The sequence below is a fragment of the Meriones unguiculatus genome, chromosome 7 (genome assembly GCF_030254825.1).
Source record: "Meriones unguiculatus strain TT.TT164.6M chromosome 7, Bangor_MerUng_6.1, whole genome shotgun sequence".
In the NCBI taxonomy this organism is placed as follows: Eukaryota; Metazoa; Chordata; class Mammalia; order Rodentia; family Muridae; genus Meriones; species Meriones unguiculatus.
The window spans coordinates 82661727-82678544 of record NC_083355.1 but is presented as its reverse complement, the minus strand read 5'-3'; the positions used below and the strand labels follow the sequence as shown (position 1 = coordinate 82678544).

At 44.4% G+C, this 16818-nt stretch overlaps 1 protein-coding gene and 1 long non-coding RNA gene across 2 annotated transcripts in view; one reads left to right on the top strand and one right to left on the bottom strand.

Moving 5' to 3' along the window:
• The window catches only part of Wdr89 (WD repeat domain 89), a 69754-nt gene extending 53886 nt beyond the window's left edge, over positions 1-15868 (top strand). Inside the window, exons 2-3 of the transcript XR_009592997.1 lie at positions 10418-10565; positions 12427-15868. The gene's annotated coding sequence lies outside the window, so the exon portion shown is untranslated. The remainder of the gene's footprint in view (positions 1-10417; positions 10566-12426) is intronic.
• LOC132655254 (uncharacterized) lies at positions 5357-16405 on the bottom strand. The gene is made up of 3 exons (XR_009592998.1): positions 16385-16405; positions 8858-8951; positions 5357-5478 (listed from the first exon to the last, which is right to left on the bottom strand). It is a non-coding gene; the product is annotated as an uncharacterized LOC132655254 (long non-coding RNA).
• Between the last annotated feature and the right edge of the window lie 413 nt (positions 16406-16818).

Genomic DNA, 16818 nt, shown 5'->3' with positions numbered 1-16818 from the left:
ACTTTGAGCTCTCTAGCTCTTTAGCTTGTTGGCTGTTTAGCTTTTGGCTTTCTCTTCCTGGGCTGTTGGGTGACATAGCAGATCCTTTCTTCCTGGGCTGTCAGCTGAGCTGAATAAAAAAGGCTTTTCTTTTTCCTTTGGGATGTGAGCTGAGAAGGAAGGTCAGCAGGATGCTTTATCTTTCTCTCTGAGCTAGCAGGTTTTCACCCCAGTGGAGGAAAAAAGATTGACTAAGTTATCTGTTTGAACCAAAATAACTGAGTTGAACCAGTCAGCTATGAGCTCAGAAAGAACAAAAAAGGGTGAGCTTCTTCAGCAGTGAGTCTCAGAGGCTGAAAACATTCCAGACAGAGGTTAGAAGCTTCCAGGACTAGGCTTGGGTCAGCAGATGGAGGCAGTAATCCTCTGAGACCACATTTGAAGCAGGGAAATAAAAGTTGCTTTTACAGGTAAGGTGGGATTTAAGGCTGTATTGATTTCAAAAGTAAACATCAGGAAGGGCTCTTGTTTATGTGTGGATATTTAAAAATACTAGGTAGCCCAACCCAGTGAATATTTGGTATTAAAAAACTTGACCCAATATATTTATCTCATGAATACCAGGATAACTTAACATTAGAAGATTAATGGCAAGAATGGTCATAAAATACAGAAATCAAAGTGTTCTTAATCAATACACAGAAACCTAAATGCCTCTAAACATGTTTTTCAGTTTCATACTTTAAAAAACAAAAGCAAACACCACACAGGAATAGAATACTGAGTGGGTAAAGAATGTGGTACAAAACCAGGTGGAATGCTATTTTTCTGTTATAAAACAAAAATCCGTTCTATTGCAACAGCACGGATGAAACTGAAGAGCAGTGTGTTGGGTGAAATAAGGCTCAAAAATGCATTGCACGGGCTCATGTGCTCTCTAAAAACATTCATCCGTGAAGCTTGGGATGGGAATGGTGTTTTCAGAGACTACAGTGCAGAGCTGACAGGTGCAAACTAAGTTACAGTTAGACAGGAACAGGAAGCCCTGTTGCGCTGTTGCAGGAGAGAATAAGTCAAGAGGTAGAAGCTCTGGAGCTGAAGAACACTGGCTGCTCTTCCGGAGGACCCAGGTTCAATTCTTTGTACCTGTACATATGACAGCTCACAACTGTCTGTTGCTCTAGTTCCAGGATATTAGATGCCCTCTTATGGTCCTCATGGGCAAGCATGTGGTGCACAGACATACATGCAGGCAAAATACCCATTTATATAAAATGCATTTTTAAAGAGCCATAAGAGAGTTGGCACGATGGCTCAGTGGGTAAAGGGGTTTGCCACCAAGCCTGACAACCTGAGTTCTAGTCCTAGGAGCTACATGAGAACCAACTTCTGTAAGTTGTCCTCTGTCCTCCACACAGGCACACACAGAATCATTTCTTTTTAAAAAGTAGAACAAAGATCCCTTGATGTTTTCAGCATGAAGAAATAGTAAACATGAGGCATGGTGGGCATGGTGGCACACACCTTAATCCCACCTCTGAGACAGAGGCAGAGGTGGGGGCAGAGGCAGGTGGATCTCCAGGCCACCCTGCTAGTTCCAGAATAGCTGTTGCAGAGAGCAACGATCTGGCTTTGACCTCATAACAGCATTGTGAGGTACCTAATGGTCTTTTCCATTTTTTTATTCTCTGCTTTTGTTATTATTATTCTACATTTCACTTCTGTGTGTGTGTGTATAGGTCTAAGGACAGCCAGTGAGAGTCACTTTTCTCTTTCCACTGTGTAGGCCCCAGAGATTGAACTCTGGCCATCAAATTTGGTGATAATTGGCCTTTTCCCCCTGAGCCTTCTTGCTGGACCAACTCTGTTCTTTCTGCCCTTCTTTCCTTCCTCCTTCCTTCTTTCCTTTTCCCCAGACAGGGTCTCAGATATAGCCCTGGTAGGCTTAGAACTCACTGCATAAATGAGGCTACCTCAAACTTGCCTTCATCCTGATTGTAGTGGTTACGATTACTTGTAACCACACCAAGTTTATTTCTTTTTTATTTTCTTTTATCTTGTTTGGAGGTGCTGAGTTTATTGACTCTGTAAATTAATGTGGATCTGAGAGGTGGCTTTACCAGTGAGCTAATATAATAATAATAATAATACAGCATTGCTGATGACAATGGAGTCTGGAAGATTTGCCAGATGGGGAGCAAAACCTATCTCAGATTCTGTTTTGCTTTTTAAAAAATGCTTTTATTATTTTATGTGTATGGGTGTTTTGCCTGCATGTGTGACTGTGTACATGTGCACACCTGGTACCTGATAGTGAGGAAAGCAGAAGTCAGATTCCCCTGGAAATGGAGCCACAGAACGTTGTTAGCCACCATGTGGGGGCTGGGAAGTGAACCTGGGTTCTCAGGAAGAACAATCAGTGTTCTCAACCCCTGAGTCCTTTCTCCAGCCTCCTGTCAGCTCTTCTAAGAGTTGCACTTGATGTTTTCTATTCCACTGAACTAAAACCTACATCTAAGACATTGAGCTCTTACTTTGCAGGTTTCTAAAAATCTACCCGGCAGTGCTACGAGGCTCTCCCAGAGTTTTCAGATAATCCCAGACAGCAAGTGTCATGCCATTTACAAGTGAAAAAAATAGAACCTAGGTCAAGTTGATTTTTGTTTCAGGGGACAGGGTCTCACGTAGCTCAGAGCTCCGGCATTGGGATCACAGGTGTTCACTACCATGCCACATTTTGAAGAATCTGCTGTGAACTGAACTCAGGGCTTCAGGCTTGCTAAGTAAACATTGAATCAACTAGGCTACAGCCTAAGCCCCAAAAGTTTTTATATTTATCATGTGTATGTATGTATGTATATATGTATGTGTAGGAGCTGGCTGGCCAGCAGGCCCCAAAGATACACCTATGCTTACCTCTCTGGTGCTGGGATAACATGTATTCGCTGCACCACTGAGCCATCTCTCCTCTTGCTGTAATTCCAACTTATCCAGCCTGTCTTACACAGGCTACAGGAGAAGTATTTCTTAATACTTTTAGCGTAAAATGATGGATATTTCAATGAAGATTATCTGATGATGGCCCTTGTATATTTTAAAATATACTGTAATATATATTGTAAAATGACTCTGTCATCTTCTCTATTCCCAAACCACTTCCCTAGGCTCACCAAGAATAAATACATTTTACAACTAGTTCCTTAAAATATATGTGCTGTCTCAAAACCTGCAATATCTTATTGCCATCTGTCCAATCACTTGTCGGCGAACCGCAGCTTACTATGAGAATAAATTACGTAGCTGGAAGAGATTGTGAGTGTTCTCACCACAAAGAATGATAAATGTTTGAGGTGATGAATATGCTAATTACTCTGACTTGATCGTTAAACAATGCATACACATAAGGAAATATCACATTGTCCCACATACATATGTATAATTACATGACAATTTAGAGAGTTAGAGAGGGGCCCAGAGAGATGGCTCAGTGAGTAAAAAAAAGCTTGTCATCCAGCATTGTGACCTGAGTTGGATCCTTGGAATCCACCTTAGAAGCAGAGAACCAGCTCCCCCAAGTTGTCCTCTGACCTCTGTTAGCATTATTTTTTAAACTCTATTTTAATAGAGTTTCTTATACCTCTACCTCCCTTCCTCCAACCCCCCAACACTAGGTAGGAGAGAAAGAAGGTTAGAAGGAAAAGGGTACCTAGACCTCTCTAGACTTTGTTCCAGCTGGTTAGGGTCATGGGGTTCTCAGTCCTCAGGATATCCAGAAGTCCAGCAACAACAAACAGCAAAGGAAGCAGGAACGACATGGAGCCTTCTTCCTTCTCTGTCTCCTCGAAATTGCCTCTCTCTCTAGGCTCTGGCGTTTATACCCTCTCAGAGTCCTCAGAATTAAACTAACTGCAGCTGGCAAAGGCCCCGCCCCTCTTCACGCCAAATGAGGCTGTTAACAGCTGTGGACAAACTAAAAGTATCTCCATATCCCTCACCTTCGAATAAAACAAAAACCTGTTTACCTATCATAACTGAGTTCTTAAAGAAACCAAAACTTTCACTACAGACCTCTATTTATGTGTCTGCTCACACACATGCACACAAAAATAAGTAAAGGTAATAAAGTTAGGGAGACTAGGAGATAGTTTAATGGGCAGAAGGGTTGCTGTGGGAAAATGAAGATCTGAATTTAGATCCACAGCATCTATGCAAAAGCTTGGTGTGGCAGTAAGTACCTGTTTTTCCTGCCCTGGGGAGACAGAAACAAGAGAATTCTTGGGGTTTGCTGATTTGCCAAGCCAAATCTATGAGTTCAGGATTCAGTGAGAGACCCTGCATATTGGCTACCTTTCTGTTTCTGTGATAAAATACCCATGACCAAGCCAATTTGTAGGAAAGGGGTTTGTTTGGGTGTAGGCTTTGATTTTCATAAACACCTACTTTATTTAAGGTTTTTAAATGACTCTACCTCCCTTCCAACCCCCCATTTCTTATGTAGGAGATTAGTAAGGAAAGGGGCTGTAGACCTCTTTGAGCTACTTCCTGCAGATAAGGGTCGATGAGTTCTTTAGGGATTGCCAAGCTCAGTAAGACCAGCAGGATACCAACAGTCCAGTTAAACAGCAAAGTAGCAGCAGCAACATGTGTCAGCAGCATCAGAACAACTAAGTAAAAGTGGCAACACTCCACCCAAATGGCACAAGTCTGTCAAAGCCGCAAAACTCCAATAAAGCAACACAAGCAGTTCTCTGGAACATTTCTTTCTGCAAAGAGCAGCACAGGATTCGAACCATTGCAAAGCACAGCAATGCAAAAGGTGTTCTTATTGTCTTATTGTGGGCTTCTGTTTATCTCTTCTCAGAGTCCACAAATGAAGCTGTTTTCCAGCTCACAAAAACATGCCCCTCGAACGAGGTAGTTTTTCAGCTGACAAACGTCATGCACCTTTTCACAGGGGCTGTTTTCCTCCAGGGCTGTTTTCCGAGGCAGGTATGGGGGACATACACACCTCCCACACTTGGGGACAAAACAAAACAAAACATATTCACACAATACAACTGAGTTTCAAAAACAAAAATCCCAAAAACTTCTACTTTATTTGGGCTTACAGTTCTGGAAGGAGAGTCTGTAATGGCTCAGGCGGCACAGCAGCAGGTAGTCACAACAGGAACTTGAGAGACTGAGAGATTACGTCATCAGCCACAACCAGGGAGTAGAGAGCGTGAGAGTAGAGAGGAAGTGGGACAAGGTTATAAACTCTGAAAGGTTCCATTGCCCATCCTGTGCTTCCTCCAACAAAGCTGCACCTCCCAAAGGTCTGTGACACCCACCAAACAGTGCCACCATTGCAGACCCAGTGTCCAAATACATTAGCTTATGGGGGACATTTCTTGCTCATATATCCACACCCTGTCTCAAAATAGAAGGTGGAAAGTGAGGAAGAAGGCTCCTGACCTCCATGGACTTGTACTCGCATCCACATACACATCACACCCGTGTCTGAAAAAAACAAAAGAAAAGAGTATGTGGCATAAACAGCAATGAATTCCCACGGTCTGCCCTCCCGTTCCACAGTTAAAAGACTCCCAGCTCTTCACTGGACATGTCATGCCCAGAGTCAACAGTTTCTTAAAGTACGCGGGAATGGTTATAGGACTGTGATGAGATGAATGTGGCGCTTCCTACAAGCTTACCAAAAAATTACAATTGTCCAGTGTCTTTGGCCTTCTTTTGTATTATCTGGAGTGTGAAGAGAGCTAGAGGACCAGTAGGATGGATGGATAGATGGCCAGTAGATACATAGTCATAGGCTGTTTCACAAGTTGATGGGAATTGACTCAGTACTCAGTGTTGAGACTGAGAATCCCACCAGTGTGCTCCCTAGGAGGGAGAAATGAGAGAAACACGAAAGACAGCAGCACAGTTCACTTTCAGTATAAAAGCCTGAGGACCAGGGGACCCATGGTCTAACTCTTAGTCTGAAGCCAAAATCTAAGAACTGGAGTGGTGATGGCATTAGTTGAAGTCCAAGGACACAGGGCCAAGGAGCCTGGAGCTCTGATGCCAAATGACAGGAAAAATGGCGTTCCAGTTCTAAGACAGGGGAGAAGGAGTGAGGGAAGGAGAGAGAGAGAGAGAGAGAGAGAGAGAGAGAGAGAGAGAGAGAGAGAGAGTTTTCTCCTTTCTTTGTCATTTTGTTCTGTCCAGGCCCTCAGTGAATGGAACAGTGTAGCCACCTATTCTTCTGGCTCAACTGTCTATCTTTGCTGGACTTACCCTTACCCTTGCAAACATATCAAGAAATACTCTTTTAGTGGGTGTCTGTATACTCCTTAACCCTGTCAAACTGACACCTAAATGAACCAGCACATTTGACAAACTTCCCTTTATGCTTCAGCCAGATCGATTTGTTTCCTTGTCTGTGAACAGTTTCTGATCCCCACCCAGGACTCCTGTTTTATTTTATCATGGTTGGTTCTTAATCTTATACTTGCTTTGATCACAAATCATGTATTTCTGTGCCATTGACTAATTACTACCAAGTTACTCTCTTATATTTATAGGCTTGCACATAAATATAATATCTAATCTTTATATTTAACAGCAATTACAACAGAGCACAGGGTGATGTCACAGGGGAGGCAGTGACAGGAGCCTTGCAAGTCTTGAGTTCTCGGGCAGCCTGGGTGTGATGGAAGTTTTGGTTTCTTTAAAAACCCAGTTATGTTATGCAAACAGGTTTTTGTTTTAATCCCAAGTGTGGGATATGGAGCTGCTTTTAGTTTGTCCACAAATGATAACTGCCTCTTGCGGCTCGGGGAGGGGTGTGGTCTTTGCCAGCTGTTAACAGCCTCGTACAGGCTGGGAGAGGCACTCGATCTTTGCCAGCTGGAGTTAGTGGAATTCTGAGGAGTCTGGGAGAGTATAGATATGAGAGCCCAGAGAGAAGGCGGGCTTTGAGAGACAGATGGAGGAGGAAGAAGACTGCTTCTTCGTTCGTCGCTGCCATTTGCTGGACTGCTAGATATCCTGACAACTGAGATTAGTTTTTTTCCAAAGAACCTGTCCACCTTAAGCAGCCGGAACTAAGTCTAAATAAGTCTATGAATGCTTTCCCTTCTAACCTTCTTTCTCTCCTAGGATTGGGAGGTTGGAAGCGAGGTAGAAGCTTAAGGAACTCTGAATGAAGTAGAGTTTTAAAAAAGCGCCAACACCTGGGCTACATGGTGAGACCTTGTCCAAAACTAACAAAACCCAGCCTCTCCCTCAACAGAGCAAACACCCTGGAGCTTCTTTCAACGACCCTAGGAACACTGTGGCTTAGAGATCCTGATGGTGACCACAGAGCTATCACAGTATTTCATATGTGACCCTGCCAACTCTTCGTCCTCATGTGAGGATTCCAGCACACCTTAGGCTAGGCTTACCCCTGCTCCACTTTCCGAGTCCGCTCAGATGATCAGTTGAGACAATTTTTTCTGTGGTCTGTGTATTCCGCAGAGGCTCACGTGTGGAAGCCCACTCCTTAACATGGCGGTGTAGAGAAGTGACTGCTGTAATTTGGACTGGAATGTTTTCCTAGAAGCGCATGCACAGAAAGACTTTCTTCTCAGCTGACGCTAGCAGAAGGCAGTGGACTTTAAAGGAGAGGCCTTGTGGGCGTTTTAAGGCATTGGAGCAGTGCTTGAAAGGGACTGTGGGATGCTAGTTTCTCTTTCTATCTCTCTCTCTGGTTTTTTGAGACAAGGTTTCTCAGTGTAGCCTTGGTTGTCCTGGAACTCGCTCTATGGACCAGGCTGGCCTTGAACTCACAGAGATTCTTCTGCTTCAGCCCCCCAAGTGCATTTTAAACTCTTTTCTTCTCCATTATAATAAGTGAATAGGTTATTCTACAACCACGTATTTCCCAAACAGGAGGGCCACCTTGACCATGGACTGAAACCTCTAAAATTGTGAGGTAAATAGCCTTTCCTCTTAATGAATGGGTTACTTTAGACATTTGTTTGTTTGTTTGAGACAAGGTTTCTCTGTGTAGCTTTGGTTGTCCTGGATTCTTCTTGTAGAACAGGCTGGCCTTGAATTCACAGAGATCTCACTGTCTCTGCCTCCCAAGTGCTGGGATTACTAGAGTGTGCCATCATGCCTGGTTGTTTTAGACATTTGTTACAGTCACAGAAAGCCAACATGTGGTGGAAACTTTAAAAGCTATGCCATAGTTGGGCACAGTCTTAGCACTTAGGAGGCTAAGTCAAGGGAGTTTGCAAGTTCAAACAGCCTGGGCTACATAGTGAATTCTAGGGTAGTTGGGCTACAGGGTGAGAACCTGCCTCAAAATCAAAGAAAACAAAGGAGTGGAGCTTGGTAGAAGGTAATTAAATAATGGGACAGTTCTTTAAGTGGGTTAATGCATTCATTCTCTTCAGACTGTGTTTCCTTGAGAATGGGTTGGTATAAAAAGCATGATCTTGGGAGCTAGAGAAATGGTCAGAGGTTAAGAGCACTGGCTGCTCTTCCTGAGGACCTGGATCCACAGGTTCAATTCCCAACACCCATATGGCAGCTCACAACAGTCTGTAATTCCAGTTCCAGGGGACCCAATACTCTTACACAAGCATATATGCACACCAATTAAAAAATAAATAAATGAAGGCTCAGAGGCCTGAGCTTGGCCTCTGATTCTGTGTGGCTTCCTGTCTCTCCCTGAGACCTTTGACTCCTGCTCCAGCCGTTGGGATCACATTTACCATGGTCTCCAAACTAGAGGTCACACTGAAGGTCTCTACCCCAATGCTGGCCTTCCAGTCTCCTTAACTGGACCATAATGTACCCGGCCTCCGTCATTTTGTCACAGCATGAGGAAATGAGCCAATGCAAATACCTCCACTTTGGTAGGCGGTGTTAGGGAAAGGTCTGGTGTGAGCCCCCCAGAGCCTCCAATGTGCCAGTCTTCAGGTGATGGCGAGAAGCACACCCTGCAAAGCAGAAGAAATAAGGAAATGACTCATTCTCTTTTTTCAGGCACAGATCATGAGAACACGACACATGGGCTATCCTTCAGAGGAAAAACTGGCTTACTCAACAGAAAGGGAAGAAAAGGGTAACAGAGAAGAAAGCGGGCAAGGAGGGATGACCTGAGCAAAGTGCAGGGGCACAAAGCACGTGGCTAATTTTAGTCCCGGTCCTTGGACTGGGGTCTTCCCAGTTCTCTCCGCAAACACATTCATAACCCACGTCTTGGGCTGAGTTAACGCAGACGGCTCAGCTCCATTCTCATGTCTTCATTTTTAACTCTCTGAATCTTGAGGCAGTGTCTCTCTAAGCTGCTTTCTCGGTGCCATACTGTTGGTTGGGTAATTGCCAAAACTGTTCACATGATTACTCCTGAGATATTACTCTCCCTTCCCTCCTCCCCCGCCCTAGCTGTCCTGGAACTTCCTCTATAGACCAGGCTGGCCTCGAACTCACAGAGATCCCCCTGCCCTTGCCTCCCAAAGGTGTGCACCACCACTGACTGGCTCCTTTTTCTTTTAATTACATTTATTTATTTATGCATGTATGTGCAAGTTGGAGGACAACCTGTGGGAGTTGGTTCCCTTCTACTACGTAGGTCCTAGGGATCAAACTCCGGTCCTCAGGCTCGATGAGTCATTTTGCAGCCTCCTTCCCTCCAGAGCTCTTTGGTGCCTGTTTTCTGGTCCCTGTTGACTCAGTCTGCAGCTGTGTCTGTTCTCCCTATATCTCAGCCCCTAGCTGAGGGACAGTGCTGTAGGAATCCAGCCTCGGCCTGTCTTCTGATTCTTTGTTATTGATTAAATTAGACTGTAAGTGTGAAGCTGCTTTCTGTGTCCACGCTTCTCGAGAAGAGAAACCTTTCAGATAATATAGCTTGGTGCACGAACCAAAGGAAATCCTTACAGGTTCAACCCAAGCCTCTCTCCAAAGCCTGTTAGAGCTCCCTAGAGGACCAGAACTAACGGAATATATATTAAGGAATTTCTTAAGTCAGCTTTGAAAGACTCGGGACTGCAGAATCTCCCCCGAGAGCTGAGAGCCATCTACCCCAAGAGCTGAGAGCCGGGCTTGCTCAGCCCTTTGAGGTGAGCTTCTCAGCAGTAGTCCCATAAGGGCTACTACCTCCCTCTGAGAGGGGATAGGGGTGGCAGAGGCGGCTGCCGGCAGTCGCTCAATCCACAAGACTACTGTCCTAGCATTCCCAACGAGCACTCGATGCCTGGAAGTTTCCTGGGGGACCGTTGTTCTGAAGTGCATGGCGAAAGCTTGGAAACGTTGGTTCTGGTAGCAGCAACGGGAGCAGCAGCAGCAGCAGCAGCAGCAGCCGCAGCGGGCGGACAGTGACAGGGTACGTCACCTCGGGGTCAGCTCAGCAAGAGGCGAGATGTGTTTTTTTTGTTTGTTTGTTTGTTTGTTTTTTTTTTAGCCACACCCTATTTATGTGGGCACCTCAATCGGGACAGTTCTTCAGGTGAGGATCCTGCTCAGGTGATTCTGATTTGGGCCAAGCTGACTTGAAAACCAAGCACAATAAAGCCCCAGGAATGGAAATAGGAAGTTTTTCCCCCCAGCAGGTAAGATTTCAGTGTCGAGGCTGCCGTGATTTTACTGCCACTGGGCTGGGTAGCTGCAGTTCTGCCTCACGGCCTGGGAACGCTTTAGTTTGTGCGTGCGTGCGTGTACTTGTTAGTGCCGGTGTGTATGCACGTATGTACATGTTTGTGGGTGCATGTGGCTGCCAGAGGTAGAGGTCGGGCGTCTTCCTCAATCATTCTTCCACTTCAGTTTTTGAGACAGGTCTCATTTGAACTCACGGATTCTACTAGACTCCCGGGGCCCTCCTGTCTCTACCTTCCCGGCGCTGGAGCGCAGCATGCGTCATCAGCCTGCCTTCTAATGTGGCTGCTCAGGATCTGAACCCCAATCCCCAATGCTCATGCGCCAAGCGCTTTTCTGAGTCATCTCCCCTGCCCAGTAACTCTTTTTAAAGGCTCGCTTAAGTTATTATTATATTTTTAATACGCTGTAAGGGCTCTCTCAGATCCAGGTGCTGTCTGTAAGCACCGGGGCTAGTGCTGTTTTCTCTCTGTTTTTATTGGTCTTCAGTCACACCTCTCCTGTGACAAATGTGATGTGCTATACATTTTTATTTCCATCTGAGTTTTCCATCTGCTGTATGCAGCCATCAGCCATGATCATGATGAGCGTGAGCCAAAGCTAAAGAATTAAGAATCAAAAAAAAAAAAAAAATGAACCAAGGTGTGGCTCATCATCTTTTGAATGCTTTTTTCCCCCCTTAGGTTTTCTGAGACAGGGTTTCACTGTGTAGCCGTGGTCATCCTGGAACTTTGTAGACCAGGCTGGCCTCGAACTCACAGAGATCCACCTGCCTCCCGAGTGCTGGGATTAAAGCTGTGTACCACCATGCACATGGCAGTTGGTCTACTTGGCCATGACAGATAGACTGAGGTTGTGGTACTGGTCAATCCAGCCCTGCCAGTGCAGTCTGCTAGAATTATGTCTCCCTGCCAGGATGAGCTGTCTCCTGAAGCATCTTCAGTTTCCCCCAACTGCTGCCCGTTTCACAGAGCCACCAGCCGCTGATTCTGAGTTGTGAGCTGCCCATTCTGAGTTTAGAGAATAAACTGGGGTCTTCCAGAAGAACAGCAAGTACTCTTAAACTGCTGAGCCATCTCTCCGGCCATGTGATTCTCTTTGATTTAGTTTCTTCTTTAGAATAGAAGTGCATTTACAATACTGGGCACTGTGAGTTTGACACCACCTTGAGCTCTATAGTAAGAATATCTCAAACAAACAAGCAAACAAATATTTACAGGGGGAAATCAAGACTATAAACAGTGAGGCCTTTCATAGCCTGGTTTGCTAGAAACCCCACAAGTGTTAGAATGAAAAGACTTGAGTTCAGGTTCGAGTTTGTGGCTCAGTTGGCAGAGCACAGATTAATTCTTAAAACATGTGAGAGTCTGGGCTGTGGAAACAGCTCAGTCAGTGAAATGCTAGGCATGCAACATAAAGCCCTGCGTTTGAATTCCTAGCATCTCTAGAAAAAGCCAGTTATGGCCTGTGTCCCCCTTCCCTGCTCTGGCGGGCATGGGGGAAGATTGGCACATCCCTTGAGCACACATGGCCAGCCAGTCTAGCTAAGCTGTGAGCTTTTGCTTCGGTGAGAGATCCTGCCTCAAAAACAGGAGTGCAGAGCAAGTGAGAAAGACATCCAACATTGACTTCTGGTCTTTGAGTGTGCATGCACGCGTGTAGACATACCAATTACATTATAGTGTCATTTCCACCAAGTATGCTGTTGCAGGAACTACACCCTTTGTCAATCCAGATAATGTTCTTTGTTCAGTCTAAATATATATTTTTTAAGATTCATTTTATGTGTTTGGGTGTTTCTCTTGCATGTATATCCAGGCAGCATGTCCCTGGTACCTGAAGAGGCTGAGAAGAGGGCACTGGACCCCTGGAACTGGAGTTACAAACGATTGAGAGCTGCCATGCTAGGAATTGAACCTGGGTCCTCTGCAAGAGCAGCTGGTGCTTTTAACTCCTGAGCCATCTCTCCAGCCCCCAAATTTAATTTTTATTAATACAATTTAGTCCAATTTCCTCTGCTTTATGTCTTAATATTGTTTGTTCAAGTCCAAAGCTGTAGGGACAATAGGAGAGCTTGCTCTCTGGAAGAGACTGTAGCCACTCTGGGTTTTCATGATCCTGTCTCTGTCCATATCCCCACTGGTCCGGAAGGCTCCAGCCAGCCTATGTGCAGCAACCTGGTCAGCAAGGGCTCTTCCATTCAGTGTGATGCTGGCTTTGCTTCCACTGGCCTCCTCCAGCGTCTACATTGCCTCTTGCTAGAGCTGGAGAGAAGTGAAATGCTGGCCAGCCCCTTCAGTGGACTCTTTTGGCGCTATCACCTAGACTCTGTGTGTTCCCAAGCTTTTCCGTTCTTCCTGGTTTCATCCTCCTGATGACATCACAGCACCGGAGCTTTAGTCTGAATGTGTCTCAGGCATGGTGTCATCGTTTTGGCAACACTCATGCCACTGAATGCCTCTTTGCCATCTGTGCTACTTCCTGCCTGCTGGAACGAGAACTACAACCATCCAAACTATATTCGGCAACAGGGTCTTGTGTTCGCGGGCTCAGCCATTTATTGAGCGCCTATTATATGCTGGCCACCGCTTTATTCACTGGAGCGTGGGTCCTTCTAGCTGTGTTCCCGTGACCCTGATATTGGGAGGAGGGGTTGTTAAATGTGACGAACAGCTTGTTAACTGAGACTGGGAGGAAATGGAAGCGTCTGCAGCTGCCAACGGTGTAATTGATGCATCTTAAGTAAGAAGTTTAAACATATTTTAATGGTTATAAATGAGCATGACTGCTACTTTCAATTTAATTAGACGAGGAGGCAATGTGTAGCCTGTTAACATATTGCAGGAGAGTCCATGGGGATGGGGCTATTTGTCGGAAAGTGAACATAATTTCTCCAGAAAGCTAAAAATAGAATCACCACATGATTTGACAATCCCATATTTGAGCATCTATCCAAAGGAATCAGAAGCAAGATCCTGAGGAGATACTTACGCACGCGTGTTTGTGATAGCATGTTTTATAGCTGCTAAGAGCTGGACGTGACCCAGTTGTCCGAGGAAAGGTGGATGAAGAAACCAAATGGAATCTGTACATACAGATGAATTATTATTTTGCATTAAAAAAGAAGGAAATTGAAGTATACAGGTAGTCCAGCTACTTGAGACTAAAGCAGAAGAATTGCTTGGATCCCGGAGTTAAGAGCAATATCTTGGCTATGTAGTGAGATCCTGTATCCAAAACAAGATAAACACACAAAGAGGAAGTCCTGCCTTTCAGTACAATATGGATAAAACTTGAGGCACACTGAATGAAAACGTCTGGCAAGAAGACAATATTGTGTGATTCCATTCACAGTCAATATCATGGAACCAAATAGAATGCTGGTTTTCAGGGTGGGGCTGGAGCAGGTCCAGAAAGTTCTGTTTAATGGGTCTGGAGTTTCAGGTTTGTAAGATGAAGTTGATCTGCTTTACAACGTAATTAAAATAAAAATGGCAAAGGGTCCAATGTTTAGGAGGTAGAAGCAGGAAGATTAGAAGTTCAAGACCCAAAAAAAAAAAAAAAAAAAAAGAAGTTCAAGACCCACTGCAGCTCACTAGCAAGTGAAGGCCAGCTTGGGATATGTGAGCTGCTTAAAAGAAAAAGGTTAACGTGTTCAATTTTATATGCATTTTAAAATCTTATTTATTAGCTGGGTGGTGGTGGCGCATGCCTGTGATTCTAGCACTTGGGAGGCAGAGGCAGGTGGATCTCTGTGAGTTTGCAGCCAGCCTGGTATACAGAGTAAGCTCCAGGACAGCCAAGGCTACCCGGAGAAACCCTGTCTTAAAACAAACAAACAAACAAACAAACAAAAATATATTTATTTACAGTTCTGGGGACTGAACCCAGGGTTCTGTGCATGCTAGGTAAGTGCTCTATCACTGAGTTATGTTCATAGCTCTATTTTTCCAACTATGACTAAAAATAAAAATATTTTTTGTAGAATTTTAAAAATAGAATTAAAAAAATATTTGTAAAAATAGATTATGCTAGAGGGCTGAGTTCGTAGCTCAGTTGGAAGAGTACTTGCCTAGCACGCACAAAGCTCTGGGTTTGGCCCCAGCATGGACAAACTGGTCATGGTGGTACATACCTGTAATGGCAGGACTTAAAAGGAGAGGCCGCAAGGTCAGAAGTGTAAGGTCGTCTTTGGCTACGTCTTATAACGGCAGCCTCAGATACATTAGACCTCTCTCCAAAACAAACGAACAAACATGGAAACTAATGTGCTTATTCCAGAAAGAGCGGTGAATGGGGTCAACTAGAAGTTCAAGCAGCCAACCTGACAATTTCTAGTTGTGTAGTCTTCGTTTGATCTCTAAGCCTCTGACTCTTGTCCTGACACAGACAACATCATGAACAAAGATGACTAGGAAAAAATATCAATAAAGAAAGCTTAAGTGCTGGGTGCAGAGGCTTGTAATCCCAGCACTCAGGGAGGCAGAGGCGCGCAGATCTCTGTGAGTTCGAGGCCAGCCTGGTCTGCAATGCATGTCCAGGACAGCCAAGGCCACGCAGAAAAAAAACTCTGTCTTGGGAGAAAAAGAAAAAAAAAAAAAAAGAAAGAAAGAAAGAAAAGAAAAAAAGCAAGCTTATGGTATGCAGGAGGATACTAGCCCATTTTGCATGGGGATTCTGATATATGATTCAGGGCAGACATCAGCAGCAGACTGAGGCTATGGGATTTCATATAGTAAGGAGTTCAAAATATGAGTACATTAGTTAAATGTACATTCAGACCAAAATCATTTGTGGCACTAGGGCAATTACAGTAAAATCCCGGTGGGTTATTGAAGTGAACTCCATAAAACGATACTGAAATTCAGCTAAATGGATCATCAAGTGAGAAGAAGAAGAAGAGGAGGAGGAGGAGGAGGAGGAGGAAGAAGAGGAAAAGAAGAAGAAGAAGAAGGTTGAAAAGTGTGGAATGAAGGATTTACTTTGTCAATGAATGGCAGGCAGTGTGACAACCGATTATAAAATATCATTTCAGATTCCTTAGCACACAACGTATTTCAAAATTAACTCAATATAGATTAGAATTTAAGAAAAAACCCAATAAAATAAAATTAGAAAATAATATAGCTGTATGTCTACTTTCTGTGTGTGTAAACTTTAGTTTTTTAAAAAAATTATAGAGTAATAGAGTCTCAGGGCTGGAAAGAGGGCTCAGTGCTTAAGAATAAGTATTGCTCTTGCAGAGGGATCTGAGTTCTCTCCCACATCTGGTGGCTCCCAATGACCTGTAACCCCAGTTACAGGTCTTCCGGCTTCCATGGTCACCTGCATACAGTAGCACACATAAATGCATTCGGACACATGCATGTTACATATGTTAAAATAAATAATTCCCTAAAAAAGGACGTCATTTATCATCAGTGCGATTATGAGTTGGTGTGATCAGTTAGGAAAGCAACCCTCCTGCTTCCTCTTTCAGAAACATGCTCTAGAGGAAGTTCAGGGCATGAGAGGTGAGTCCAGGAATGCTGATGGCATCGCTGTTCAAAAGAACGGCGTGCTGGACATCCCCGAGCCAGTGAAAGAAGAGGCAGGTGGACTGCAGAGCCATTGTAAACTGGACGCTAGGGAGCAGCAAGAGGAATGATGTCATGTTCATGTTAGTGTGGGTACATTAAGAACAGTGTTCACAGCGCTGAGGACTTGAGAGACAGCTCAGAGGTTAGGAGTGCTTGCTGCTCCTGTAGGGGACCCATGCTCAGTTGCCAGCACCCACCATGACGGTCTGTAATTCTAGTTCCAGAGGCTCTGATGCCTTAAAAGAAAGCAAACACACAGATGCCAACAATGTTGATGGAAAGGCAGACGTCAGAAGCTCACGGGCACCGTGCTGTGTGTTTCGTAAAATCTCGACATCATGGGAATAAAGAGCAGCAGACCCAGGTTCTGGTACCTGTGGCAGAGAAGGAAGGTGATGGAAGGTTGTCCCAGATGCTTCACCTGTGTTGGTCATGCTTTATTCTAGAGGAGCTGTGCGGTGGCTACATGGCTCTTGTTTTTTTTTTTTTTTTTTTTGTCTCTCTGGGAGTCTATTGCCTGAAAAAAAAAGGTAATGATCCTTATAAAAATTAAAAAGTATTTAAGTATATAATCTATTTTTTGCCACTAATGCGTTTCTAACCCATGCCCAAAGCTATTCTCTAATAGCAG